The sequence below is a fragment of the Stenella coeruleoalba genome (genome assembly GCF_951394435.1).
Source record: "Stenella coeruleoalba genome assembly, chromosome: 9".
NCBI classification, from domain to species: domain Eukaryota; kingdom Metazoa; phylum Chordata; class Mammalia; order Artiodactyla; family Delphinidae; genus Stenella; species Stenella coeruleoalba.
The window spans coordinates 65,977,534-66,004,774 of record NC_137155.1 but is presented as its reverse complement, the minus strand read 5'-3'; the positions used below and the strand labels follow the sequence as shown (position 1 = coordinate 66,004,774).

The 27,241-nt window shown below is 35.6% G+C and overlaps 1 protein-coding gene across 15 annotated transcripts in view; it reads right to left on the bottom strand.

The window, feature by feature from the left end:
• DNAJB9 (DnaJ heat shock protein family (Hsp40) member B9) overlaps positions 1 to 27,241 on the bottom strand; it is a 714,883-nt gene that overhangs the window by 145,561 nt on the left and 542,081 nt on the right. Inside the window, exon 20 of one of the 15 annotated variants that reach the window (XR_013829619.1) lies at positions 13,540 to 13,603. The exons of 13 other annotated variants lie outside the window; for them this stretch is intronic. The gene's annotated coding sequence lies outside the window, so the exon portion shown is untranslated. Of the gene's footprint in view, positions 1 to 13,327; positions 13,604 to 27,241 lie in introns of those variants that run through there. One more of the 15 variants, XR_013829621.1, reaches the window with a different exon arrangement.

The following is a 27,241-nucleotide window of genomic DNA, read 5'->3' as shown; positions in this document are numbered from 1 at the left end:
TGCTGCTCTTCCTTGATATGACAGATGCTGTTCTTATTGCACCAATATCCCCTTTCTCATTCATTTACCATTTCCTTGCTCTCAGCATCATATCTCTATGCCTAAATAGTTCCCACTGACTGCTGATACCTGCTCATTGCTTGTATGATCAGGACAGAAGTGCAATAGAAGGAATGCTCCCCATAAATATAGCTCCACTGAAAACTCACATGCGTTGGTGTACGTTCTACATCATTTCTCAGAGGCTTTCATTGATATTAAGCTCTATTTGCTCATAGAGGCAACTTATTTGATAAAATACTCTTTATTGGCTTCCTATATTTTGCTGTCACACTTTCTTACTTCTCTACTGGCATTTCCAGGGACTGTCTTCCAAATAAGTTTCTTGTACTCAAATGCTCTTCTCAAGGTTTGTCCCTGGGGAAACTAAGATACTTATCTTTAAGATGCTTGATTTTCCCCACATTTCTACATCACTGAAATAGGGAGGTAACATTGTATGTTTCACCTATATTTGGATGGCTACTTGGTTCTCATTAAATCCTTCAAAGGTCCTATCTGTGCTATTATGATTCTTCTCTCCCCACCATGACTGGCTGGCCTAGTAATAGAAGCTTCTGACCCCAGTTGGATCAATCTTATTTCTTCCAGAAAATTAAAACTTGAATAAAGGACCCAGAGACTGGACTGGCTGAGGCATGTTAAAGGTCGTGTCCTAGAAAAAAGAATGAAAAACTCCTTTATTGAGGTCCGAAAGCTCAATAAAGGCTTCTTTACCAAGGCTTGCTGCCTCTTCTTCAGTACTATGAGGCTATCTCAAAACATTTCAATAACCCCCCCCTCCCAGAGTTGTTTTCTGTTGCATGAAATGCCTCTCTCATCCCTTTCTTTACCCCCAAAAAAGAATATTTAATGCTCAAAAGCCACAAGTCATTGGTATGAAATTCCTGATCCATTCATCTCTCCTACCACCTAGAGTTCCCCTAACACTTTTCCATTTTTATTTTGCTCTTTTTTTTTTTTTTTTTTTCCCTGCGGTACATGGGCCTCTCACTGCTGTGGTCTCTCCCGTCGCGGAGCACAGGCTCCGGACGCGCAGGCCCAACAGCCATGGCTCACGGGCTCAGCCGCACTGCGGCATGTGGGATCTTCCCGGACCGGGGCACGAACCCACGTCCCCTGCATCGGCAGGCGGACTCTCAACCACTGCGCCACCAGGGAAGCCCTATTTTGCTCTTAATTAATACACATGTTAATAATTCTAGCCACCTGGAATCCTTCTTGGAAATAGGGTACCCATTTTGGATAACCTATAATCATCAAAGAATGAAAATAAGGTTTGAAATCTGTCAAACACTATTTATTATCAGCTAAGAAACAGATGATTCATTTAAAAGATTTTTCCTGAGTGCTATTTTATGATGGCCACCATGCTGACTAAATGTGACAGAGATGAACGATCTGTCTGCCTCATTCTACTCTTGTTCTGCAAAATGATTTTTTTTTGGTTTCTGAATATTTACTTACAATGTTCAGTTAAATCTTCTCCTGTAAAGTTAACAGGCAGACTAAACTCTAAAGTTTTAGCTCCAATTCTAAATTCCTGGGTAAAGAACTCTGACAGGCCCAACTTGGTTCAAGTGCTTACCCCTCCAGCACCCAGTGAAGGCTAGGACAGAAGAGTAATACTGTATTTTACAAAATGATTGCAGAAGCCTCATCACTGTTACGAGGAGGAAGCTGGGAGTCTGTAGGATGTAGCACTAGGAAGAACTTCCAATAGGTGTCTGATTATTGTAGACAGGGTTTCATACATCCTAGGTTTCCTGAGACATAGCTCGTTTGAGTCTGTGTTTTAGGTATAATTACTAATACTGCCCACTTTTGCTCTCAAAAGAGTTCTCCCTTAGATTATATATGTGACTCTAGTTATAGAGATCATTGAGGGCAACCCTAACCTTTTACTTGAGAGGACAAATGAGACCTAGAATGGTTATGAGACTTTTTCAAGGTCATCCAATTAGCAGTATATTTATCAGTAAAATTCAGGTGTGTAGTACACCATTTTAGTTATTAGTTTATAATTTTGAGTCCATTCTTTCAGTATTCTACCTTGTGATTGACAGCATGGTGTCATGATATGGTTGGTTAAAGTTCAGCTGAATTGAGTAGTCAAGGAGCAGAGCAACCCCAGCTCCATTCAGTAACATCAGGATCAGAATTAGCATCCTAAACAATGAGCCAGATAAAGATAACACTGTCCTACAGAACTTTTCTTGGGATGTACATCACTAATATAAAATACAGTATAATTCAAAGTCACCGTTTTTGGTTTGTTTCCTTAACATTGGCTGAATGAAACCTAGCCTTGACTCTATCATTAAGCATTTGTGCTCTTCTTAAGAAAACATTCAGCCTAAAAGTTTAAGCACTAAGGGCAGCCACCCTTCCAACTGGCTAATGAAACCAGAGTATAGTATCTGAAAATGACTCTCAAAACAGACATCTTTTCCATTTCAAAAAATATAAGACATGTAGCTTTTCGGAAGAACATATCCCACTTCTGGGGGAATGACCTTCTTCTGAGGTTAGTGTAAAGAAAATCTGTAAAGTAGGAAAAGTTGGTAATATTTCAATACTCTAAAACCGTCCCTACTCCATATCCTTTGTGACACCATTTTGCCATCCTATCCTCTTGTCTCTGAGTTTTTTGTTGTCATCATTTTTTACTTCGAAATTTTGTTCTCTGGAAATGAATTTTTACATTTCTATAAAGGATAGGTGACTATTAGGTATTCTGTTATTTCTCCCAAGATTGCTGCTCTATAAGTCTTATCTATAAAGCCCACACATTTGGAGCTCTAGGAATTAAATTTTAAGCATTAGCAAAATGCAGTATTGTTTGGGATAGGAGAGACTTTGAACTCCTCTAGCCATGCCAAGTGTGTGCCTCCCTAATCCATCCACTTTCCACCTATTAGAAAACTGATTCTGCCTTCCAGCTTAAGTTCTATGCATAGCTACCAAAGCTGAATGAATACTCCTTTCAAAATATTCCAAATTGGAAAAGTAACTTCACAGATTATCGGTTGCAAAACACCCTAAAAATATGGCAGAATGATCAGTAGCTACTATACATTTCAATGCCAGGAGCTGAGAAAAAAATCACAGGCAAAAGATGGAATTTAGATGAGTTCCCTAAGGGAAAGCTTTAGATTTTTGCATACTGATAGATGATTTTCAGAGGAAGCTGAATTATGACTTTTCCCAATCAACTCATCCTTAAAAACGTCAATAGCAGCACAATACTTTGAACATGCTCACTTAAATATATGCCAGCTGAAACTGTGAACAGAATGAGCTGGTGAGCAAGAACTTCAAATTAAGAAGAAAATTTCTCATACTTCTTACATGCCAGTGAAAATAAGAAAAGTAAAAGACATGTTAAGACCCTAGTCTCATTTCTTATTATTAATTGCTATGGTGGGAACGTAAACATTTTGATTTCTTATAACTGTTGTTCTGTGGTTTGTTGCATTTTGAATAGCGGAATGTGCTATAGAAGCAATGAAATACCTTACTGAAATTTAAATGACTGTCAGATTTCAGGGCTAATTTTTTAACTTGTTGTTCCTCATTTTTGAACAAGATAATGTGTGTAATTATAACCATAACCTACTTACTTCATGGGAAGATTATAAGGAATAACTTGATGTTACCAATATACCCTTTAGCAATCTTAAGAAAAAATAAGTATAAGATGGCAAGGTGTATTTTTTAAAGGGTGTCGAAATGTAGAAAATTCACAAAAGGAGTAGCTTCAGGGGTAACTAAATTAAGCATCCCCGAATCAGTCTGGAATTTTCAGTAGTGCAATTCAGAAGAACAATACCAGTGACTAAATTGAAAGTTACTTTGGGACTCCTGGCTGAGTTTACTCTTCTATCACCTATATATTTAGCAGACCTAAATAAATATTTATTTATTTCTAATTAATGTGCCAAATTATAATCCAAAATATTAAGAGTTTGCTTTCTTACACCTTCCAAGCTATTTTTCAGCTCAAGTTATAATTGTCACAAGCTATTTTGAGTTTACAATTACAAAAATAAAGACTGGCAGGGGCGTGGATACACAGGTGATTTCCTTTAATTCCTCTCTTCCTGAATCTTGTTGAAAGCATAATTGATAAGGGTACTCTATAACTGCAATACTTGAATTGCAATACTTGAATCAATTTTCAAATTAAAGATTTATTTCCTAGCTGTCTGAACCACTGAACTGGGAGTTGTCCACTCTGTGACACCTGGGTTATATTGTTTTTATGTCTAACTTGAGAACCATATTCTTGAGAAAGTATAGACTTAATTAAGGAGCTTAGAAAAATATTCTCCACTTTTTAAATTATCTGCAAGTTATTTAGGTCTACTAAGTCACAGGGGAACAGGCCAGTTCCATATGATTTAAATGGTTTTAGATATGACAGTGTGCTCCCATGAGGTGGTGAACAGTAGAGAAAAACATCTTTAGCTGGGAGCCTGAAGACTTCACTTCTAGTCTTAACTCTGGCATCGTGTAGCTGAAAATAAGTAATTTTTCCACTGAATGGACTTATATGTCATCAGTTGTTAAAAAGAAACAGTCATTTGGGATTACTTCTACAGTCACTTCCATGTGAAAACAAACAAAAACTATGGTTCTGCTATGCAGAGCATAACTAAAATACCTAGTTGATGCTAAAGAGTCCTACAAGAGTAGCTCTATTCAGTGAATATTGATACTAAGATTTGTATCTAACTTATCAATTGTTCATGTGTAGTTTGGTTTGTAAACTCTGTTTCTTTCAATTTATTACATATTTTACTAGAAAATCCTTATTGATACTATTCCCTAAGAAGTTATATCTTCTTCTAGAAAGTTCCTCTTAAAGGCAAAACTTGAATCTCTGCATCGTTCAACATTCAGCATTCCTAGTCCTCAAATGTTTGAAGTACCTTATTATCTTAGTTATTTTTCTCCACTTTCCCTTATTATGTTTCAATTTATTTTTTATATTTATTTTTTTGCGGTACATGGGCCTTTCACTGTTGTGGCCTCACCCGTTGCAGAGCACAGGCTCCGGATGCGCAGGCTTAGCGGCCATGGCTCACGGGCCCAGCCGCTCCGCGGCATGTGGGATCTTCCCGGACCGGGGCACGAACCCGTGTCCCCTGCATCGGCAGGCGGACTCTCAACCACTGCGCCACCAGGGGAAGCCCCCTATGTTTCAATTTAAACCCAATGACTTAACTTTGGTTTCTTTCCTTCCCTTTGTTATATGCTTTTCCCCCTTTATTCAAAGTATCTAGAATTTGGGAAGTATTGAAGGAACAGAAGGACAACACAATCTTGCTCATTGTGGAGGAAAAATACCACACTTTTTTTCTCTATGTGAAAAGTGTATTAAGACGTCAGAAAAATATGGATAAGGAATTTATTAGTAAAAATTAGAAATTTTTGTCTACCGACTCAGTTATTCAGTTTGATTTTCTAAGTCACAAAGTTTCTTGCATACTTATTTCAAAGATTATAGTACTCTGACTACTATACCAAATTTTTCAAAATTTCTTTTGTATTTGTTCTAACAAACAATGTACCTCCTTTTGACCAAGTTTTGTGTTTTTCATGTATTAATGGGTCTGTTTACATAGGGAAAATTTTCCAGAATGATGCATTTTTGAAGAAAAATATGTTGTTAACCAGTCTAGAATTTTGCTAGGATTTTAACATTAAACTCTAAGGTCTTGAGAGCAAGAATTGCCAAATAAATAACTCATTATATAATTTGTTAAATCTTAACATATTTATTGAATATCTGCTACTTCCAGGAAATGTGTTAAACCTTTGCTTATAAAGAGCTGAAAAGGACACATAATATATTGGCTTATACAAAAATTACTTTATATCATCAGTATCTCTAGGCACAGTGCTTGATTGACATGTGGTAGTAATAAGGTTTCTTAAGTGAATTAACTAAAAACACATCATTCAGCTCTTTATGCTCTTCTATTAAAAATTTTTTAAAAACTACCATAAAAATATAACAAACAACCCTATGCTCACAAATTTGATAATGTAGATGAAATAAAACAATTCTTTGAAATATACAAACTACCAAAACTCAGACATGGTAAAGTACACAATCTGAATATCCTTATATCTATTAAAAATTGAATCAATAATTAATATCCTTGTAAAAAATAAATCACCAGATCCAGATGGTTTCACCAGTGAATTCTACCAAACAAATAAAGGGGAAAAGGGATATCAATTCACAAAAATCTCTTCCAGAAAATAGAAGCAAAGAAAATACTTCCTAAACCATTCTATGAAACCAGCATTACCCAAACACCAAAACCAGAAAGTCAAATACAACAGTATATGAAAAGAATTATACACAATGACCAAGTATACAAAGCTGGTTCAACATTCGAAAGTCAATCAATGTAAGATATCACATCACTAAAGAAGGAAAATCATATAATCCCATTAACTGTCACAGGAAAATCATTTGACAAAATCATATACCCAATCATGATAAAAATTCTCTGTAACTAGGAATAAAAATAAATTTCCTTAGTTTGATAAAGAACATCTACAATCTACTGCTAATATCCTACCTAATAGTGAGAAGCTAGACACCTTCTGCTTGTGAACAAGACAAGGATGTCCCCTCTTACCACTCCTACTCAGTGTCATACAGGAAGTTCTGGATAGTGCAATAAAACAAGAAAAAGAAGTAAAATTTACACAAACTGGGAAGGAAGAAATAAAATCATCTCTATTCATAGATAGCATGATTGTCTATGTAGCAAATCTTAAAGAACTGTCAAAAAAAGCACTACAACTAGTAAGTGAGCATAAATGAGGCTCAGGACACAAGATTAATATATAAAAGTCAATTGCTTTTCTATATACCAGCAATGAACAACTAGACTTTGAAAAGTATACAAAACAATAACATTTATAATAGCACTCAAACAATGAAATATGCATAAATGTAATGAAATATGTATAGGACCCATAAGCAGAAGTATGAAACACTGGTGAAAAAAAATCCAAAAAAGATCTCAATAAATGGAGAGATGTTCTATGCTCATGGATGGAAGACAATATTATTAAGATGTCAATTATTCCTAACTTGATCTATACAGTCAGTGAAATCCAAAACAAAATCCCAACAAGCTATTCTGCAGATACTGATTCTAAGTTTTATATGGAAAAGAAAATGTCCTAGAAGAGTCAACACAATAATCAAGAAAAAAGTTGGATTGTAATGAGGTGGATAGACCTAGAGTCTGTCATACAGAGTGAAGTAAGTCAGAAAGAAAAAGACAAATACCGTATGCTAACACATATATATGGAATTTAAGAAAAAAGAAAAATGACATGAAGAACCTAGGGGTAAGGCAGGAATAAAGACGCAGACCTACTAGAGAACGGACTTGAGGTTATGGGGAGGGGGAAGGGTGAGCTGTGACAGGGGAGAGAGAGTCATGGACATATACACACTAACAAATGTAGTAAGGTAGATAGCTAGTGGGAAGCAGCCGCATGGCACAGGGATATTGGCTCGGTGCTTTGTGACAGCCTGGAGGGGTGGGATAGGGAGGGTGGGAGGGAGGGAGACGCAAGAGGGAAGAGATATGGGAACATATGTATATGTATAACTGATTCACTTTGTTATAAAGCAGAAACTAACACACCATTGTAAAGCAATTATACCCCAATAAAGATGTTAAAAAAAAAGAAAAAAGTTGGAGAACTGGATGCTCATTTGCAAAAATTAAAGCAAAAATAAAACAAAACAAAACAAGACAAAATTACACCTTACATAAAAAACTAACTCAAAATGGATCTTACATCTAAAATGCAAAACATAAAACTTATTGATAAAGACATAGAAGAAAGTCTACAACCCAGGTTTGGTGATGAGTTTTTAACAAAATACCAATAGCCCAATCCATGAAGAAAGGTAAACTGGGCTTCATTAAAATAAAAAAAAATTCTGCTCTGTCAAAATCACTGTTAAGTGAATAGAAACATAAGCCAAAGGCTGGCAAAATACAGTTGTAAAACATATAACTGATAAACAACTTGAATCCAAAATGTACTAAGAACTCTTACAACTCAAAAGAAAACAAAACACAATTTGAAAATGGGCAAGAGATCTGAACAGACACATCTTCAAAGAAAATACACAGATGGCAAATAAGCATATGAAAACATGCCAACAGTGTTTGTCATTAGTGAATCACAAATTAACACAATAACGAGATAGTCCTTCACACCTATTAGAATAGCTAAAATGAAAAAAAAAAAAAAAAACAACAATATCAATGTCCGGTAAAGAGGTGGAGTAACAGGATATCTCACTCACTGCTGGTGAAATTGCAAAATGGTACAGCCACTTAGAAAGACAGATTGTCAGTTTCTTCAAAGACTAAACATAATCTTAACATGCAATCCAGGAACTGTGCTCCTAGGTATTTATTCAACCAATTTAAAAAATAATGTTCACACAAAACTTACACGTTTATAGGAGGCTTTAGTTTTTGGTGATTATGGTAAAGCTGTTATAAACATTCAAATGTAGCTGTAGTGGCTGGAAAAAGGTAAGAAAATAGATCTCCTGTAGAGCCTCCATAAAAAAATGCAGCAGCCCTGCTGACACCTTGATTTTAGCCAGTAAAATTATGACATATTCCTGACCTAAAGAAATATAATTAGTGTTCTTTAAGCCACTGTGTTTGTGGTAGTTTGTTATAGCAGCAATAGGATACTAATACAGTGGTGGCTGATGGGATCTAGGTTTTTGTGGGATCTAGGTTTTTTGCTGTAACTTTATTCCAACTTAATTCCAACTTTGTTGGAATACAAAGTTACAGATAAATAGGAGAGATAGCTAAAATGATCCATGTGATAATGGGTTAGAGTTAGAGACATCAATACAAACTCATATTTAGCTTAATATACAGATGGCTACATGTAGAAATACGTATAGATATGTGAAAATACACATATTAGTACAGACATATATATCTTCAGTACTGTTAGCTTGAGAGGACTTAGAAACAATGACACACCAGCAATAATGAGCACATCTAGCACAAGATGTTGGCTTCTAATATCATTCTGCAATACAAGGAGTCAGAGCTCCTTGAGAAATGGCTGATACTAGGACTGGGACAAGAAATATAGAAGATGAGTCTGGAAAATTTTAAGAGCCAACTAAAAGGACTCCCAATGGCCAAAGCTGGAAAAAAACGTGAGCAAAAAATTGAATTAAATAGTATTGGATTTATAAACCACAGTATAAAACAAATAGCCTATACTGAGAAAAATAAATGGTTTATAAATAAGGGGGGGGGTGGAATAAATAAACGTATCACATTGTAAGAATCTCAAATAGTTAATGTAGGTATTTTGTCCTTAAGGAGATAGTATATAACTCTTGACTCCTTAAATGTGGGCTGCACATTGTGGCTTTCTTCCTAAAAGTATAGCAGAGAAAGGAGAAATATGACAAACACGACCTCAAGTCAGGTGACCAAATTAACATCAACGATAATAAGTCATTTGATATTAAGTGCCTTTGATATGATGTGATGAAAATCCCCCCCCCCAAATACATTATCCTGATATAATCATGAGAAAAACAGCAGGAAAATTCCAACTGAGGTACATTCTACAAATTACCTGACTAATATTCCTCAACAGTGTCAAGGTCCTCAAAGTAAGAAAAGTCTAAGAAACAGTCACAATCAAGAGGAATTAGGGAAAAACTAAAGAAATCTTAACAAGTTATATACTTTAGTTAATAATAATGTATCCATATTGTTTCACTCATTTTATAAATATTCCAAACTAACATCAGATATTAACAATAGGGAAAATAATGTGGGTATACAGGCATTCTTTGTATTATCTTAATAGTAATTCTTTAAATCTGAAACAGTTCTAAAAAAAATCAGATGTTTGTCCATGAATGCACACACATGAAAGGTATTTTGCCTCTGGTCAATGAAAAACTGAACTGGTCTGTCTTTCTGGTCATCTCAAGAACCCTTGTGTCCTTTATAAACTGATTCATCTAGAAAAGCTAAGCCTAGAGATTTGATATTCTTCATTTCTTATTTGTAATGCATATTGTGGGAATAACAATGACAACCTCATTAAATATCATCAAAGGGCAGGAGACATTTTACCATATGATAAACATCCTTTCAACAAATCTACTATATAAGTGAATAGGTATTATTCCTATTTTACTAATAGGTGTTATTCTTATTTTATCGGTAAAACTAAAGTTCAAAAAATCTAAGAATCCATGGAGTTGCCTCAGTGACTTGGGATAAGGAGGCTTTTCAAAACAGCTAAAATTTCCCCTCTTTTACCAACAGGTTTTGTATGTAACATTTAGTAAGAAAGTATTCTCATGACAAAAAAAAATACTTGTTTACACTGTAAGACATTTTAGAATGAAAATTACTGAAAAATATTGATGAAGGTAGGGAAAGATACAATACTGTTAACAAACCAAAAACAGACAGAACAAAACAACAAATTTATAAATCAAGCTCTTCCACAGAAGTAAGGAATCAGAAAGCTAAGGTTGAGTGCCAGGAAATTTTGCATAACCCTAGAAAATAGAGTAAAACATGAGACTTCCCCTCAGGGAAATATTTAAAACAGAATTATTTGGTAATATGTCAATAGTTATACTAAATTGCACTCACAAGTATGATGTAACCTACTTAGTCTGGTTAATCTGAAGTGAACTTGAAAATCCTTTGGATCAAGACCATTAAAATGAGAAATAATGATTTATAAACTATCCCAGATATTGTTCAATACTGAAGGGAAGTGTTAAAGTTCTCTGGTCAGTATCTGCAGAGCACGGGTCTCTTAATGTTAGCAGGTGAAGTTGGAGATGCTATCTATTCAACTCCAGAGCTGAGTCTCTGTAAGAGTTAAGGACTTGCCTATAGGATTTAACACAACAAGGCTTTCCTCTCGCCTCTTCAGAAAAAAAAAAAAAAAAAAGTTTTAACCTTTAAATAGCTCTTAATAGAAAAACAAAGTGATGAACACGAAAATAGTATTTTTGTTTCTCTATATTTTTAATGGTCAACTGTTTCACTTAGATCATTCTACAGGGAGGCTATATTTAAATACTCAAACAAGTATATTCCATATATCCCCTAATTCAGTATCTCTAGCAAGAGGTAAATCTCTGTTTGTACAGGTATGTATGTGTGTGTTTAAGTCATACAATCAGTGCTGAAGCATTAAAGAAACCCTATGCTACTTTCAAAACACAGCGGCTCTATCAGAGAATTTGTACACGTATGTTTCATGGCTGAGCCAGAAGATCCAAAATAAACTTTTGTTTCTTAGGCAGTATGTATCTATATTTCAAATTACACACACACACACACACACACACACACACACACACCCCTATCAAACCATACACATTTTATTTTGGGAGATATCATTAAGCAACAAGTCACTCAGCTTCACTACTGATGGTGTTGTTTCTGATTAGTTTCCCTTGGCCAACTCCCTATTTATAATGGTACTTTATTTTTACTTTAGACATATTTATGAAAGCTGTTTTAAAGTCTTTGCCTTCTGATCCCATCATGTTTCATTTCTGAATCTGTTTCTATTAACTAAATTTCATCCTGATTATGAGTTATATTTTCCTGCTTATTTGCTTGTCTAGTAATTTTTTCTTGGTTGCAAGACATTAGTGAATATTATGTTCTTGAGTGTCTCTATTTTGCTGTCTCTTGTGGAAGAGTATTCAGCTCTCATCTAGGAGATGATTCACTTATTGGTGGTCCCACACTCTGGCAACACTGAGGCAGGATTAATTCATTGCAACAATATAAAGATTCCTAAAGGTGAGACTACTTAAATGAGGCATGTGTTCTTCAACTCACTAAGATGCTCACACAGTCCTAGGGGCATTTAAGCCTGTGAATCTCGATCTATATAATGCCCATAAGCTTATTTGGCAGACTTCCGTCCCACCCACCTCCCATTTACCCCTCTCTGCAGTCCCTATCCTTACTATATCTATAGGAATAGAGTCTATGGCATCCTAAATTTCTGTCTACTCACAAACATATAATTGTTAATGCTGACTGGGCTGGAGGACATTATTTTTACTCCTAGAGGGGATATAATAAGAATAAAGCAAGAAATCTCAAAGAGAAAAACATTTCTGAAAACCTTTCATTCTAAGCTCTCGGCAACTCTTTCTTTCCTTTTATTTAGAAATTACTTCCAGTGTCAGTAAAAACATATCAGCAGCTGCAGGGCTGCTTTTCTTTTCTTACAAATGACGGTGAGAGGAAATTCCCTATTGGGCTGGATTATTCAAATTAGCCATAACTCAAAGTCCTTCACAATGAGCTCAGGAATTTATTACATGATTTATTCTGCAACTGATGTATCATATTTCTAATTAAATTTTTATTAGACTAATGCTAAAATTCCTGAGAACTCCTACACATCAGCCAGTTCAACCATGCACAGGAGTGCAAAAAGAAACGTGATATAAAACTAAAAATATCATCTTGCTTAACAATCAGATAGAACACTTATATAAAACTCATCAAAAATAGGTAAAATTCAATGTTTTAGAAAACAATTCTACTTTTATGCTCAAGAAATAAATACATTTGCAGGACAGTAGGTGAATACGATTGAGTTATGATAATATCCATTTTAGAAAAGAAAGAAATCACCGTCCTGTGCATTGTTTACAGTTTTAGGGAAAATGCAGGTGAGCAAGAAGAGCATCTCTCCTTCCTTTCTTTCTTGAATGGATAGAAGTGACCATATTTTTTTCCATGACTTTTTTTTTTTTTTTTTTTTTTTTTTTTTTTTGCGGTACGCGGGCCTCTCACTGTTGTGGCCTCTCCCATTGTGGAGCACAGGCTCCGGATGCAGAGGCTCAGCGGCCATGGCTTACGGGCCCAGCCGCTCCGCGGCATGTGGGATCTTCCCGAACCGGGGCACGAACCCGTGTCCCCTGCATCAACAGGCGGACTCTCAACCACTGCGCCACCAGGGAAGCCCCATGACTTTTTTTTTTTTTAACTCAAAAATAATCCTTTAATCTGATCTCAACAAACTGCTATAGAGAACCTTTCAACATTATGAAAATATCCCTGAGAAGTACACCACTGGCTGAGGTTGCACAACTGGAGGTCCACAGTGCTAGGGGCCAACGTAGTTTCACAGAACATGAAATGGAGCATGCATTGCTCTCACTTGTACCAACCATGGCTTCTACTCGCAACAAATTCTAATTAGGATCAGCAGGTAGAAAAATTCCTGATACTAGCAGCATTAAATCCTAAAATTCTATTTTAAAATTTATCTTCACCATGGAGTTTTCGTGTGTGTGTGTGTGTATCTGAAAAAGAAATGTTAACTCAAACAGTTGCTTCAAAATTTGTAGGGAACATTTTTCCCACTTACTTCAATAGCTGCTTCATCCACTTAGCATCTTAGAGGAAAAAAAAGTCTCCAAGTGAAGTTTTTTCTAAGATAAAAAACAATACAAAGTTTCTTAATGACGTAAGCCCCCAGAAATAATCTATTTCCATTTCTATGCTATTTCTTTACTATGGGACAGAAATTTTTTTCAGAAAGTAACAAACTTCCAAGACACATTTCTTTGTAAAAAAAAAATGGCTGTCAGTCAGTGTCAGCTTTCACTTCCCTATTCCCCTAAAATCAGCAGGCCACAAACTCTGAGTTTTTCAATACCGTGCAAGAGAATGTCTTAGTCACTTTACCTAAATATGTAAAGTGTAAGAGACACTTTCTATACTAGAAACAAAACTTTGCCAGTGGGAACATTTAATATAATTAACCTATTTATTTGAAACAAGTCATAAAGTCCCTCTATATTGAAAACTATGGAGTCTGTTTGTGTGCTTGCGTTACCAGGAAAACACGACAAATTGAAATACAGATTTGGTTTAAAATATAAAACCATCATAACCTTGAGAATCAGGACATTTCTTATAGCTGAACAGAAAGCACAGAATTGACCCATTTTCAAAACATACATTCCATCCTATCTTCCACCTGGATTATATACACATCAAAATTCTCTAAAGATAGGACTATGTAAGCAAATACGGCATCTGAGAAACCTAAACCATAACGATTTCAGTTCAACTTCTACCCAAGGAATAAAATCGTTCAAGATTTCCTCACCAACTTATTAAAAGGTTAAACAAGTAAGTTCAACGCACGTTTATGAACACAATTCAAAAAAACTTGAAGAAGAAAAAGGTCAATATATGACTTTGAGGACAGCCTTCTCTGAAAGCCATTATTTTCTCTCCTAAATGGTCACAACTTCATTCCCATTTCAGACATTTTGCAAAGCTGACCTAGTGAGCCTCGGCTCAGGATAACAGACTTCCAGGAAAGCTGGAGCTCCCACTCTTCTCCATCAAATAGAGAGACTTCCAGAATGCCCCTGATTCACTTTATTTGCTTACAGACTAGATGACTTAATTAAAAAGAAACTTGTTTTCCTTTTACTCAAGTTTATAAGCCTTTCTAGTCGCTAAATGCCAAAAGTGCCCAGTCTGGATAATGGCTTCCATGGCTTTATCACCAGGAACTACTAATCCAACTGAGCTTAGAAATATTCCCCAAACTACTCTTCTTCCCACCCACCACCATAGACAAAGGACAATTTAACTGCATGCCTGGAAAATCCCCTAGACAAGCTGATATGCCAATGCCTATTTGGACCCTGAACATTTGAACTAAATTCTCAATCAACACTGGAAAAATCTGTAAGCCATTCTTTGTACAACTCATTTTCAATAAAATGACTCAGAAACTGACCCAACCCTATGGCAGTATTACAAGTTCTATCAATTGACCAGGCTGTGACCAGGAAAAGATCACCTTCGATCGTATGATCAAGACAGGCTTTTCAGTAGACCATGAATTACAATCCAAACCCAATACACTATACCAATTGTTATAGCTACTGGGCCCAGATCTCCCCTGCAACTTCAGTAGCTAGGCAGGTTTTGAGCATTTTAAAAGGAAGCCGGTAAGCAAAAGCTACAAGAGGACTTAAGGTAGTATAAGGAGCCAAAGTCTAATTTCCCCCAGAGAAGAGAAGTAAACTGCTATTGATAGAATGAGTAAGAGTTTTGCCAGGTTGGGGCAGAGAAAATTGGGACATAAAGATGCTGCCCAGAAATTACTTTTCTAACCTGAACTCCAACAGCTACCCTATATGAAATCAATAACCCAGTCAAGTTAGTTTTTTTAATATTGCTTGAATATACTTTCTGCCTCTACTCATGATACAGGCCAGACTTTACCTCAAACTACCAAATTTATGAGCACCTTTCAATATGCAGCACTAATGCCACCTTCTTTAGGAAGCATTAACTGATTTTTCCAGATGAATATGGCTTCTTCCTTTCTGGTCATTTCTGATGATTTTAACTTTTCATCACAAGTTACCACTTATTAAGTCAAGCTTTAAAGAAAGGAAAAAAAGAAGTGCGCTTAGAATGATATTTCTTTACAGTATTATACTAAATAAATAAATAACCAAATAAATAAAGGTAATAGTTCTCTACATGTAACAGGTTCTCAACTAATGTGTGTTGAGTGAATAAATAAAATTGACCTGTGAAAGACTGCTATCTAAAAGTAATGTCAAGATGTTGATTGTTTAGACATTTCTTGCCTGCTATAACAAGAAAATATAACTGCAATTCTCCTTTCAGCCAATTAGTTAATTTCTAACTAGCTAAAATAGTTAATTTAGCCAATATTGCATGTCAGGGCACACATCATATATTAATGAATCTAGAATACATAAGATAGAATCTCCTACCTTCAAGGACATGATAAATATAATTTTGCCTCTTAGCTACACTGGTATTTTTTCCTAATGTATCTTAAGCCTTGTAGGGTGATCCAGTTTTTAGAGCCATCACCGTCTTACCATTGTTGGTAAGTAAGGCTGTTCTATATCATGAGTGATATCCCTAGTGCCAGTTACACGGTTTTCTTACTTTAGAATCTGCAACGTTAAAAAAGACCTTGAGAGTTCATTTAATCCACACCCTGGCTTAGTCAATCAAGATCTGACGGGTAAGTCTACCCTAATGGTTACGGCAGCTAGAAAAGCAAATTTCACAGTGTCCCATGATAAGTTATTCTGTTTTAAGGCTTTCACTACCTAGAAAAGATGTCTTCCTTATGCTTAATCAATGTAGAATACAGAGGAAATGAGGAGGGAAAGAAACTATTCTTTAATAATTACATTCAATATTCAAGGCAGAGCACTAATGGCTTTGCTTTACATGTGTATATTAAACAATCCTTGAAAAAGCCAATGTGCTTAAAATTGTCACTATTATGCCCATTTTATAAATGAGATAATTAAGGACTGAAGAATGTCTGCATCATGCTCAAAACTACACAGCTAACAAAGAACAAGTTAAATTCTCTAAAGAAAACTACTGGATGCAAAGAAAGGAGTAGGGCAGAAGCCTTCAATTCAGTAACATTTTTCAGAAACTATCTGAGAGTTCTCTCTCCTGCACCAAAGAGCAAGTTCAGTCACACACTTCTCCACAGCATTATTCCCTCATATTCTCCACTTTCCCTTAGGAAACCTACAGCCTGCAAGGGGCATCTCTACACATTCATCAACTTTTCTATATAGTAAACAAAATTTATTCAGTACTAATTACACATCTATAACTGCAAGAGCCTCTGATACACTGGTCAATAAGATGTGCATTCCTCTCCTCAGGAAGTTAAAGACAAGCACAGTAGACAGACATAAAAGAAGTAATCACACTAAGATAAAATTGCTAACTGTGTCATGCAACAGAAAGAACAAAAAATTTTATAGGGTGTTCTCAAGTAATATAACAAGACAACCGTCTTAAGTTTGGGAGCGTAGAAAAGACCTCCTATAGAAGATGATGTTTAAAGTGTAGAATAAATGAGAGTTAACCTGGCAGGAGGGGGGTAATGTGAAGATAGCATTAAGAAGGGGAAAAGAAACAGTCCAAGTGTAAGAAATGAAATATATAAAAACCCTGGAGTAGGAAAAATCTAACATAATTGGGGAATAGAGAAGAGGTTAATATCTAAAACACACTGATCAAGACAGAGTGGTACAAAATACAGCAAAGAGGCAGGCAGCAGGGGCCATACAGATAGAATTGTGCATTCCATTCCAACAGGACAGGAAGCCATTGATAAGTTTTGAGCAGAGGTGTGACACGATATAACCTAAGTTTTTAAAGTGATTACTCTAAAAAATATGGCAGATACTTTCTCCAACCTCTACTAAAACAAAAATAAAACACATTTTTAAGTCCACAAACCTATAAGGACAAAGAACAGGAGAAAAGACGATGTCAGCAAAATTTGGAATCTGGAAGGATAAGTGATGACTGATTTTGAACAATTAGAAAGCTAATTTTAAGTCATAAGAGGTGAAAAGTACCAAGTAATTTGATTTACACTTCAGAACTCCCCTAATACTCTGATACTTCTGAAAGAAGTATGAGAATGGTACCAGAAACAGGAAAACATGCTGGGGAAAAAACTGCCCACTCCCACCTCACCCTAGGCCCTTACTACAGTATCCCTCCCCTACTTTTCACAACCAGGCCACTGGCCCACCTCATGCCTCATGCTTGGCAGAAATAGGAAGCATATTCTTTGGAGAAATTCAAACAGTCTCTGAACTAGGAGAAAACAGGCCAACATACTAATACAGAAAACACGGAGACTAATGAAAGCTTAAGTGTGGAGTATCAAGACTACATTTTCTTCATTTTATTCCTTGAGCACTGGCCAGGTAATTTGTTTGCCACAGTTGTAAGGTCTTCTAATGCAAGTGACTGAAAGATTCTACTCTGTGGATTCAGAGAAAAGATTTATAGATTATGATACTGGAAGTTTTTCCAATGAAATAGCCCTGCTGGATCACCCTATAATGAAACCTTCAGATGACAATTTCTTCACATGCAATACCTTCCTGTAAGTATGTAGTGCTGTACTTTCATGTATGACAGAAAGCCAAAAAGCACTAGACATCATAAGAAATTGTCTAACATGAAAGACAGGGACTAACACCACAAACTGAAATAAGGAGGAGGAAAGACAAGCTTGTGAAGAAAGTTGAAAACCACACACACACACACACACACACACACACACACACACACACACACATATTTTATCAATATCCTCTGAGAGTTAAGAGAAAAATATCCACAAAGTAGTAACTGAATGTTATACAAATTGAAAATCAGAAGGAAAAAAACAGCCCATGGAAATGAATAATATGATAGCATAAACGAGAAACTCAATAGAAGTATTAGCAAATGAAATTGATTAAATCAAGAAAGAAAAGAGCATTAAGAAAAGGAAATGAAAAATTGGAAAAAATATTAAAAAATTGGTTCATTAATCAAGTATTTTCAACATATGAATAATGGTAGCTCTATGAAGATATTACAGGAAAAATAGGGAAAAAACAATAAGTGATTCAAGAAAGTTTTCCCGGGTCAAAAAATTTTCCACATTAAAAGAGCTCACCGTGTATCCAGAAAAAAGGATGAAATAGATTCTTGTTAAAATATATAATTCAGAAATTTCAAAACGGTAAGTCAAAAAGAAGAGCCTAATAATCTCCCTGAGGAGGATAAACTTAGGTATCATAATACTTGGATTAGAACGGTTTCAGATTTCTCAGAAATCTATGAATAGAGAAAACTGGTGTATTGCATAACCAATTACCAAGACTAAGGATTTTAAAACACCACTTGCTTATTACTTCACAGTTCTACAGGTCAGAAGTCTACCAGGCACGACTGGGCTCTCCGCTTAGGTTAAAATCAAGGTGCCAGCTGAGCTCAGTTTTCATTTAAAGGTAGCAGAGAAAATCTGCTTCCAGGCCCATTGTTGTTGGTGGAAGAATTCAGTTACTTTTGGTGGTGGGACTAAAGTCCTTTTTTCCTCGCTAGTTGTCATCCAGAGACTGCTCTCAACTCCTAGGTGCCACTCTCATTCCTTACTACATGGCTTCCTCTAGTTTAAAAGCAACAACAGTGCACTGAAACTTTCTCATGCTTAAAATATTTGTCTTCCTCTTCTGTGACCATCCAAAGAAAACTGCTTTTAAAGGGCTCATTTGATTGGGTCAAGACCACCAAATAATCTCCCTGTTTTAAAGTCAACTGCTTTGTGACCTTAATTACAGCTGCAAAATTCTTTTATAGCTAAATTAGTGTTTGATTAAATAACAGGAGATAGTGTTGCTGAAGAAAAAGTCTACTCATGACACTGTTAAAATAGTAACACAGATTTTATTCAGGACTAACATGAAAGGTAGAGGATGAAAGAATATTGAGAATACTGAGGAAAGCCTAGATTGCCTTGAAGAAATTGTAAGTAAAGGTGAGCTAAATAAATCTTCATGTTCTGTAGTTTAAGGCCAAAAGATAATTTCTGAAAAAGCAACAAGGAAAATGCAAAAGATAAAACTGGAAATGCAAAAAGTAGTCCCAGCATCATAATTATTAGGTAAAGAGAGATAACTCAAAACTATACGATAATTGATAAGTTTGAAAAGTGGTTGCCTCTGTGGAAAGGAGACTGAAACTGGGGGTGGGAAATTCCCTCAGTTCTGCTTTGTGTGTGTTTTGTTTTGCTCTCTTATAAACTTTGTAGAATAATTTGACCCTTTCAACTAAATACATGTATGGCTTTCATAAAAATTGTTTAAAATATAAATGAAAAGATTACCATGGCTGCTCTATGGAAAATGGGTGTAAGGATAAGAGGCTATTATAGAGATGTGGCATGAAGTGATGGTAGCATGAAGTGGCATGATAGTGATGATGGTGGAGAGGAGGGAATATCTAGATTAAATGTGAGAAGTTAGGCATTGTAAGATGTCAAAAGTGACTCCCAGTTTTGTGCATGAAGGACTGTATGAGAAAAGGTTTTTACCAAGACGGGGGTTATGCTCTAACTACAGGATTTGAGGTAAATGATTTTTTTCTTGGGTATGCCACACTTGCAAGATTTCTGTGAAACTGTGGAGGGGAGATTTCACATAGACATTCATATATATGAGAAACTCAGAAGAGAATTCTTAACTGGAGGTATGTGTGGGATTTTTAGTAATTAAATATTATTCAAAGATGTGCAAATGGTTAATATCACTTTTATATAATACAGACAGATAAAAGATGAAAATCCAAGACTATATTGTCAGAAATAAAATATATGAAAGAAGAAAATAGACACAAATAAAGACTAACCAAGAGGGGCCAGAAAAGGAGGAAGAAAATGAGAAAAATACAGAACCATGGAAGCCAGTATAAAACTGTGTTCAGATAAATGGGAATTGTCAGTGATGTCAAGTACTTGTTAAATGTCTAACCAAGAGGGGCCAGAAAAGGAGGAAGAAAATGAGAAAAATACAGAACCATGGAAGCCAATATAAAACTGTGTTCAGATAAATGGAAATTGTCAGTGATGTCAAGTACTTGTTAAATGTCACATAGAGTTAATACTGCAAAGTGTTTATTATATTAAGCAACACGGATATACATTTGTTTAGCCAGAGCTGTTTTGGTGGAGTAGGCGGACAAACCAGGTTAAAGTGGGTTGAGAGTGAAGGGAAAGAATGAATGGAACTTTTACAAGTGTAGGGAAACATGCAACGAGTTTGGCTGTAAAAGATGAGTATATATGCAAGGCAACTTCTGGAGGGATTATGTGGTTGGAGGGGATCATTTTAAATCCAGATGACAACAGCATACATTAATGCTGATGAGGAGTATTCATCGGAGAGGTGGCTGGGGAGTGAGGACCCTGGGAAAGCTGAAGGGGCTGAAGACCAGAGTATATGCAAGTGTACCGGAGCTGGAAAAGGAGAGTTTATTAGTCCCTTGTAACAAGTGAGAAGAATGGAAGAATGGATGCAGATGCAGGTGTCTTTATAGAGTGTTGTAAAGGCAGAGAAATTCCTGCTTGCTAATTTTTCTACAATGTACAAGAAATAGTCATTAACTTAGAGTTATAATGGAGGCAAAGTTGGAGGTATAAAGAAAATAAATGTACTGAGGTAGGCTGCATGGCACTTTTGAAACCCCATTTGGGATTAATACAGCTTTATATAATGATAACAATATGGTAATAACTAATAATTAATAACAATGGGGGAGAGTGGTTTGGAAGAATATTTTACATCTTAAAAGATAAGGGCATATTTTCTTTTTTTTACAGGAAGAGAAATAAAGATTTAGAATATTGCCCCCACTTTGTGGGCCTAAAATATATGCAACTCAAGTCTTCTAGGCATCCCAGATTTAACAAGAGGTAGGTATCTGATCCAAAATCAGCTGTTCAGTTTCTCTCTCCTGGCAATTTCCATTTGGGAAACAGAATGAATCGCTCAATCATGGAGCTGAACTGAAAGCTCTGACAGTCTGGGAGCTGAAGGTGCCATGGAATAGCCACGATGAGTCAAGAATGCAATGATACGTAAGCAGGGAGAGCCGGGCCACAGAGAGAAGCAGGAGAATCAAGCTGACGTGCAGAAAGAAGAGATAAGAAAGCATGTGTCCCAGAAAGGCTGAGTGAATAGTTTGGTAAAGAATTTCAAGTTCCCAGGAAACCCTCCTGGGCTTCCATGAGGTTGCTAACATTAAAATATAACTGATTTTAGACAAGTTAATTCTCACTGCTTTCTATTCTATGCAACAAAGCACCCCTGGATAAGAAAATTAGATTTTCATCCTGGTTATGTTTATTTCAATGCTATGTTAAAATTTATATCTCACATAGGAGTTGATACAAAATTTATCTAGACCCATAGTATATGTGAAATAAGGGAACATAGCTTTCCACATAGGAATGGAGATAACTCATTTTCAGTGGACTAAAATAGGAGAGGATAAGGAAATTTCCCTTTTTTCCTGTTTGTTTAATCGTTTTTAACCTTGTTCTGTCAGTATTTCCCCAAATAATGTATAGATAATCTTGTTCTCTCTTTTGTTTACCAACAATAACTTTAACATTGCTGAAAAAAGATCTTTTAGATATGTGTTATATTTATCTAGAATGGTATCTTACCTGCCATTTAAAATAACTGAAAATCAACCCACATTTTTAATTAGAATTGTCACATGAATACATGCTATCCTCAATTCAGGCTGTTAGCAGTAATTTATTTGTGTAGCTGAACAATATATTGAAAAGAAAATTGCAAAGCGTCCCAAATAATAGATGTCGGTTGGATGTTTCATTCATAGTGTAATTACTGAGATTACATATACTGAGAGTTGCAAAAGGCTGATAATGGGCATATAAATATTAATGAAAAAGATAAAATACTACTATTCATAAAATATTATCATAAACAATACTTCAGGGGAAAAGGGATATTGGGTTCTTTCATAAGGTTTTGTAAAGACTGAAATTCAAAATGATATCTGAGAGAATGTACTGCAGAATACTTCTGAAATGGTAATTTTATGTCCATGTATTACTACTTCAATCATGAATTACCTAATTTACTCACAAAAAGCATTTTCGAATTGCTACATGTGCTTTTTCTAATATATGAAATAACTGCAAAGTTTTACACAAGAGTATCATTGTCAAACTAATATTTGGTGAAATTAAGAAGTGGAAATTCCTGCTAAATATAAAAGGATTATTTCAGATTTCAACAACAAAGAATATTGTGAGATAATTCTATTCTACTCAAGATTAAACATCATCTCTAAAATCTCTATAGATTTTATTTTTAACATTCAGATCTAAAAATGATTTATATGTATGTAGCTGTGCTAGTAGTATCATCACACAATAACTTCTTAGAAATTCAAATTCTCAGTCCCCAGCCCGTGGTCTGTTTTAAAAGTGATTCTGATGCATGCTGAAGTTTTAGACTGAAAGTCAGGAACTTTGAAGCAACAGGGATTTTAACAGGAAGATAGAGGAGTTGTAATGTGAAAGTATCAGTGATAGGAAGAGAAGCACGCTCCTGATCCCTCACCTGCCCGCAGATGCTACGATGTTAGGAGAAGAGAAGTTTCAAAGAGAAGCTCAGGAAACAGCCAGTCCTTACGCAAACTTGAAAGTGGAGGGAATGGTCAGTGAAAGAGTAGAGGCTGGCGGGTAGTTGTTAACTATAAGAGTTCCAGGGAAGAGAACGGAAGAGTTTTCAGAGAGAGGAATATGGGAAATGGCTCTAAGGAAGAAAAATAGTATGTAATGGTAGTGTGGGAGACTAACGAAGAAATCCATACTGGGAAATGTATAAGAACAATCTGGATGCGCTGTCTACAGGCGGCACTGCACAGTACAATAGCACTTAAGCACTCAGATTTTAGCAATAACTCCCTTGATTGGGTTTTGGTTCTACCATGTGCTAGATTGGTGACTTTTGGTTAGTTTTGGGGGTTTTTTGTTTTTTTGTTGTTGTTGTTGTTGGGGCAGGGTTAAATCTTCAAAATAGATGGGAAAAACAGTAGTTTTCTCACAGAGTCGTTGTGGGTATTAATAAGATAATGCTAATGTGTTAAGAAATGACACATATACATCATGACTTGGATGGGGAAAAATAAAAAGAGTAGAATTCTTTACTTTCTGTAATTATATTCAAATTCTTCTGAAGTCCCAATTTATGTGGATGGTGGAAGGGATTACGGGGGCAGAAAATTGAACTAGGCAATTAAAATTAATTGTTTCTTTTGGATGAACTGGAATCTTTTCAGTAAATAGCCTTTCCAAGTTATTTATCTTTTCTCCCCCATATGGCACAGGTGTGTCTCCATGGAAAGAGTTAAAGGAGCAGCTGATATGTATACAGGTTGCTGTACTGCCCTCTAAATTCATAGTGCTCTTTTCAGTAATTCTTGGTCACTGGATACTCTGGTGGCAAATGTCCACACCAATCTAAGTCAACAGCATGTTCAGCTTTCAGTCCATTCTCCAGGCACAGCCCCACTTTACTGACAAGGTCCCATCACAGCTCTCATGAACTCTGCAGATACTGGGTCTTAGTCACAACTTCCATCAAGATTAAAGATTTAGCAATCTACCTGATGGTCTCTGCTGGGGAGCCCCTTCAAACCTTTAACCTTGATAGCCCCAGAACAGCTCCACCAACTCTCAGCTCCCAGTTCCAATTCTGAGATCATAGTAGAACATCCATGTTTTCAAAACCTAAGAGCCAACGGAAACTCAGGTACTCTGTTTATGACCCTGTAAGCACGCTATGCTTCCATTTCTCTTCTGGTTCAAAGGCACCTGCCTAGTGGTCACTTCTCACAGTTCTAGGCAGAAATCTAGGTCTAAGACCCTCAGCTTTTCGCTTCCCACATAAACTATTTGGGATTTCTACCACCTCCAGCCCTTAAATGGGACCTCTTCCCCATCCCTTCCTTTATCCTCTCCACCATGAGAACCCTCCCTCCTTTCTCTCATGTATATTCTGAGGTCTCTCTGCCTTTAACTTATAGTAAAAGTTTGGTGATCTGAGCAATCCTGACCTGTCTCAACTTGTTTGAAAATGTATAAATCCCCTTCTTTCTCTCAATAAAGCCTGGTTCTATTGTTTCAAGGGCGAGTTTTGAAAGCCAAAGGTGGTCAAAACATTCCATGTTGAAAACTGACTTGGGTGATGTCTCATATTTTGACCGTAATGATAGAAAGGTCATAGGGAAATAAAATTTAAATGAGCATGGGAATTAAATTAACTTGGTTCACTGCTTTCAAAATACCATCCTTGTTATCTAAGTGATATCTACTGTTTATCACTTAGTAGCTATCAGGCACTATGCTAAGTTCTTTACAGATATTACCTCATTTTTTCATCACAATAGCTCTATAAAGCATTATACAGATGATAAAACTCAGGCATGTAGACATTAAGTTGTTTGTACCAGGCAACAGTGATTAATTTAAAGAGCCAAGGTTGAATTTAAGCAGTTTGACAGTGCCTAAATTCTGAAAAGTAAGGCTCTATTCCCTCTGTGTATGGAACAGAGTATTTAATAAGTAAGAGCTATTATTACTAGTATTACTGTTCTTGTTTGGTGACTCTAATCGCTACAAGTTGGTATATGCGATTTTAAAATAATAATTTAGTTAGTTTGGTTTACAGATTACTCTTTCATGAATTTGGTTAGTTTGACTCCATCAGAGAGACTGATCATATCTTGGAACACAAAATTATAAGGAGAATATGGAAAAAAATAATGATTTATGCTTCATCTTTAAATAAATTAAATTGCAATTACACTATTCCAATCCCACCAGTTGTCACTGCAAAATAAGGTCACATTTCTATTAAATACCTAATTGTAATGGACTTTCAGCTATCTTTGCCCAAACTGGGACTTAATCACTCTCTTTAGATGTACAGGAAGAGTGTTCTAAAAGGTTCACAGATAACTGTGCTATAGAGAGGAGAGGTGAAAATGAATAACTTTCTAGGGACAATCCTAAATTATATAGAATTCATAGGAGAGAATATTTTCACTACACTATTCCCTTGAAAAAGAAAATGGCAAAAGAGAACCTTTTAATCTTCCTTCTAGTTCTCTGTGTGAAAGCTATAAAGAAACTACAAATCTTTATTTAAGGATATAACACTTCGAGAGAATAAATGAGCTGATATATCATATTATTCAAACGCAACTGTACATATAGAAACATCAATTCTCCCTCATTTTATGCCATAATTTAATGCAATTCAAATGGGTTTCTTTGGGAGTCACTGAAAAAAGTGATTTGAAAAAAAAATCAATAGTGACTATATCAAATATAATTCAGAAAGAAAAGACTAATGTGAAGAATCTACTTATAAAAAAAATCTCAGTACATTATGAAGACATAACAGGTAATATAGAGTAATACTGTTCCCAGATAAGCAACTATACGAACAATACAGACTGGAAAAGATTGCCCAGAAAGAGATTCAATTACATGTAAGAATTTATTATACAGTAATATAGACATCACAAATCAAATGAGGAATATTTGGTAAATAGATCTGAAACAACTAACTTGCAATTTTAAGAAAATCAATTGGTATTTTATTTCATACACCAAATTCAATTTAAGATGAATTACTCTTTTGATATTTGAAACATTCTATTAGGGAGACTGTGGAGAAGGGACTGGGCAAAGCTATAGAAAACCACAAGTTGGGAGACTAATAAGCAGACTAAATGAGACATGCCAAATGAGAAATAAGGGGTAAAAAGATGAGATGAAGTCCAGAAAAACAGAACTTGATGGTGAAATATATATCTGAAATATGCAGTTTTCAGACTTTAGAATGTAAATGAATAATGGTTCTTTTAATTGAAATAGGTCAGACTACATGGAGAAATGCTTATGGAGCAAAGCCTTCGAGTTCAGCATATGAAGTATACGATGCTCAGGACTGGAGTTGATAATAAAAGTCCAGAATTCACATAATGTATCTGGGATGGAAATAAAGACTTAGTGGGATTTTGCTTCTACAGAGAATTTGAGGACAAAGAGTGGATAAAATGACTCAGGAAGAGGATATAAGTAATAAGAGAGCCAAGCGTAAAATCTCACAGTGGTGGCAAGATTACAAGCCAAGTACAGTGTACCAGAAAGCAGAACAATTGCAACAGGGAGCATAATGTCAAAAATATGAAATACAGTGGACAAATCTTAGAAGAAGGTATCAAATGAACTGAATTCTCTAAATTGGGCAATTAAGAGGTTTTTGGAGATCCTGGCAAAAAGATTTCCAAAAGAGGACAAAGGAAGAGGCCATGTTGTGGGTAGTTTGAGTATGAGTGATAAGAGAGGAGAAATCAGATGAAACGGGTACTGGAGGAAAAGTTACGTGAAATCACATTTTGTTAAGGAAAAAGAGAAAAACCAGACTCTTTAAAATTCATATTTGTATCTCTAGGCCTTGATTAGTACAAAAAATAGACAGTATTTTACAAGTACATGTTTTCAAAAAATTTTTTTTGAATTTTGGACAATTTTTATTTGGACAATTACCATTTTACAACATACTTAGATCAAATATATGTCAAACATCAGCTGCAGATCCAATTCAATCTTGAAATTAAAAAAAACTTTAAGA